This window comes from Orcinus orca, chromosome 15, assembly GCF_937001465.1.
Source record: "Orcinus orca chromosome 15, mOrcOrc1.1, whole genome shotgun sequence".
Lineage (NCBI taxonomy): Eukaryota > Metazoa > Chordata > Mammalia > Artiodactyla > Delphinidae > Orcinus > Orcinus orca.
Window position 1 is genome coordinate 22,543,566 of NC_064573.1, and position 4,478 is coordinate 22,548,043.

Here is a 4,478-nt window from a genome sequence, read left to right on the forward strand (position 1 = left end):
TCTGGATCACCGCTGGAGCCATTGGGACCTCATGAGAACTGTGACTTCAATGCCGGTGTTTGCTGGCCAGTGAGGGGGAGGTGACTGTTCCCCTTTCTGGCGCACAGTTACACCGATATTCAGATTTTTCTTCTCCCCACATCCATCTGTAGGCTCCATGCCCCACCATGAGGAGGCTGAAAGGTCAGATTGCTCCATGCTGCTGTTACCTTTGAGGGCTTTTGTTATTGCTTTGTTGTTCTTTAAATATAAAAGCCCAACGGAGGAGGAGATCGCTGCTATGGGCTGACACTTTGATCTGCCATGTGGTAGACATGGGGTATATGCTGCTGTCATCCTGAAAGCGCTTCCTCTTACCGTCTCATTTGGTTCTCCTGAGTGGAGTGAATAAGGAGATATAATTATCACCATTTTACAGATGGAAAAACTGAGGCTCAGAGCACTAAACTGACTTTCCCCAGGCAGAGCAGGGGAGCAGGGTTTGCATCCAGGTCTGAGTCCAAAACCCTGACTAGGTTTCCAGGATGACTCCAGGCGGGATGTGTACGGACCAGCAGCCTCTCACCCCCACCCAGAGCAAGGAAGAGACTGGACCAGCCCCTCCAGCCTCGGCCTCCCTCTGTCTCACTTGGGCCCTTAGGCCTGGCAACCCCTCTGTGGTTCTTCCGCTCTTTGCCTGGGGGTGGAAATAGGCTTCCATCTACCTACAGTGCCCACTATGTGCTCCGTCCTCACCCCACCCAGCAGTGCAGTCTCCATGGAGACCCACGGGAGCCCCAAGGCCCTACTGCATGAATAGCCCTTCCAGAGAAGCTTTTATCACCATTTCTTCTATGTTTATTAGTTTATTGTCCAACATGCAATCGGCACTCTGATATTTATTTGTGCGTGGATGAGTGAATGAGTTAATGCCTCTTACCCTCAGATGCCCCCAGGAACACCAGGATAGGATTCTCTGTGATTACCTCTCAGTGGAATGGCCCACAGGGGGTTTCTGGAATTTAGTCACATTGGGTCAGCACATAATAAGGATACAAGGGAGCAGCCAATTTCCGGCACTTCACACACATTCGCTTCATCCTCGTGACCATCTGCACTGAGCACCCTCATCACCCCATTTCACGGATCAAGGAACTGAGGCTCAGTGCAGGGCCCAAGGATCTGGACCCAGGTCCCCCTGGCTGTCTCCACACCGGTCCCTTCTGGGCACCAAGTTGTAGGTAAAGGAGGCTCCTTAATTCACCCTAAACCTCGGGCCCCTCGAGGAAGAGGGCTAGAGAAGGAAGGAGACCGGGGCTACCATTTCCCCCACCAGGGCAGCACCAGCCCAGGTGCACTGGGGGCTGGGAAGGAGCCCAGGGCAGCCTGTTCCCTTCTCCCTGTAGGCTGCATGCTTGGGGCTGGAATCTTAATACTTTTCACTGGCAGCCAATGTAGGCAGGTGCGGAAAAGCGATAGTACAGTGGACCTTCCCTCAGAAGCACACAGCCTGTATGTACGTGGATGTGACTGGGGTCCAATATAAGACACTGACTCTTTATGGCCCAGCCTGTGCTAGAAATCCTGCCATTGAAACTGCATCCCTTGATGTGTTACTGCTTCCGGATTTCAAGCATCCCCTAGAAAAATAGGTGTGAAAAAAAAAAAGCTGGACGTGACTATGTGTGGGAGGGAGCCTCGGGGCAGAGGGAGACGGGAAGGCTCCATGCTGTGCCAGGCTTGCCAGCAGATGTGGGTGCTGGATTCAGCCTCCAGCCCCTGCCCTTAATGCTGAGGGGGTGGAGGGGACAGAGGAGCAGCGTGCGGCCTGCCCCCCCCAGGGCTCCCAGCTCCCTTCTCGCATCTCCCCTGCACTGGCCACAGCTTCCTCCACCCTCCCTCTCCCAGCACCCTCCTAGCCGCTCAGCTCCTGCCACGGCCCCCCTCCTCTCGCAGGTCAGCTCAGCCCCTCCACCCTCACGGACCCACCGCTTCACTGACCCGGCAGCAAGAGCCTTCACCCAGCAAGACACACCCTTCTTAGAAGGCAGCAAGAGAAGGAGAAATCGTAAGACTTTTTTGGTCCTGTTGCACCTATATTATCTTCTGGAAGACTTGAGGTCAAAAGCTAGTGTGTGGCCACTCAGGCAATCCATCAGATCTCTCAGCCATCAGAGCCTGAGCTACCCACTCCCGTGTCCTCAGGGCGAAGCCAGTAGACAGGCTACAGGGCCCTGCTTCCCGCTCCCCGCTCCCCGCCCCCTGCCCCAGGCAGCCAGGCGGTCCTGAGTGCTGTTTCCAGATCCTCCCTTTCCAGAGGTGCTTGCGAAACCTCAGGCAAAGGAATCCACCGCTGAGGGCGACGTCAGGGCAGCGTGGCAGGCTGGGGGTGTCACTGGCGTTCAGGGGGACACTTGTCTTCACTGCGAGGAAGGTGACAGGGCAGAGGTGGGCCTCACTCACCTTCAGAGTGCGTTCCCTCAGGCTGTGGTCATTTTTACAGTCCAGAGCCTCCCCAGACCAGCAGCGTCACCTTGGAACCTGCAAATTCTCACATCCCATCCCAGACCTCCTGAGCCAGACCCCCTGGGGTGGACCCAGCGCCCTGTGTGTTTACCAGCTGCCCGTGATTCTGAGGCTCGTGAAGCCTGAGGTCAGCTATCCTCGAGCTTCTGTGCGACCCACGCTTCCCCGGGGCAAAAAAGCTGTTCACACTTCCACACAAGTTCTGATGATCTTGTTTTATCTAGGTACTATTACCATATTATGTACAAAAAATCATATTATGTACAAAGTAAAGCATCCAAAAAAGAAGATTCTGAAGGACAAGATAAAGTTGAAATTAAGAATATTTTTGAATGTCTTCTTGTTCTCTCATGGCACCGTATCCCTGGAGGCAACATTCACCATGAATGACTAAGGATGTAAAGTCGTGTAGGTTTCTGGACAATTTCAATTCTGACCAACTCTTTGTCAGATCTGCACATGGCTGACAGCGAGCTCCTACCAGGGCTCGGGGAAGGGCCAGCTGTGCCACCTGGGGCCGCTCACCGTGATTTCCATGTTAGTGTCAGCTCCGGTCCAAGGTTCCTTTCAACGATTTTTTTTTTTTGCGGTACGCAGGCCTCTCACCGCTGTGGCCTCTCCCGCTGCGGAGCACAGGCTCCGGAGGCACAGGCTCAGCGGCCATGGCTCACGGGCCCAGCCGTTCCGCGGCATGTGGGATCCTCCCGGACCGGGGCATGAACCCGCGTCCCCTGCCTCGGCAGGCGGACCCTCAACCACTGCGCCACCAGGGAAGCCCCTCAACGATGTTTTATAGCCACTTGCCCTTCTCGCGAGAGTTCGTTTACCCCAAAAGAAGTAACAGAATCTCTCAGTTCCCCTCAGTGGGCACATGTAAATTACAATGTGCTAAGATATCCCCTCCCCCCTCCACAATCCTCCTCCCTCCCCCAGGGGCCCCTTCCCACGCCCGCGACGCCCCCGCCCACGGGACAATCCAGGAGGCCAGAGTCCGTCGGCACTCAGCCTTAATAATGTTGCACAGCTTTCTCTTTCATTTTTGAAGTAAACCATTAATCTCGATAGATGGACTATTATTTTCTCTTCTCAACCCCATGGATCATCTTCCACACCCTCTGGGGGTGCACGCACCCCACTTTGGAGACCCCAGACTGAACACAGCGCCCCTCCACTTCCGCTAAAAGCCCCTAAAGAGGCGTCATCGGTCAAGAGGGCCTGCCAGGAGCTGCCCAGGCCAAGGGAAGGTCGGGCAGGGTGGCCTCAGGGTCCCTCCGGGACCAGCTCCCTGTTACCACCCTAGACCCAGGAGCCTCCCCAGGGCCAGCCCGGCAGGACCCACTGCTGGACAGCACCAGCCTGGGCAGCCACCACTTTCCCGGGGGACAGGCCCAGCTGACAGCCCAAAGCATGGGAGATACGAGGGAGGGGTGGCTGCCTCCCCCTGGCCTCATTGTTTCTGAAATCTTGTTTCCTGTCACCATTCGGAGGCAGGTGTTTCTGTTTTTAGATCCGTCTCCAGTTGCTATTCCAGTCGTGTGAGTGACTAGTTTTTTCCTCGGGGCGGGGGAGCAAACAACCTGGCAGGGTCAGTTGTGCAGCAAAGGCCCCTCCCAGAGACCTGGGGACATTCCAGGGGCGGCTGGGGGCCCAGTGGAGCAGGAACCCATTTCAGGGCAGTTAAAGAGCCATTTGTGTGTTGGTTGAATTGCAGATGTGCAGCTCACCTGGCTCTACCCAGGAAAGGTGAAATATAAACAAGCCGGGGCCCTGCGCCTTAGGGGGAACCTGGGCCCACAGGGCATGAGAGTAGCTGGAGACAATAGTGAGAGAGCTTCTCACACGACATCCAGAACCTCAAACCCAGGAATTTAAAAACTGGGGTCTGCAAACACCCCAGAAGCACCTGTCCCATTCAGGAGGTCCGTGACCCCCCCATGAGAATTTTAACTTCCATTTGAATGAAAATCTTAAAA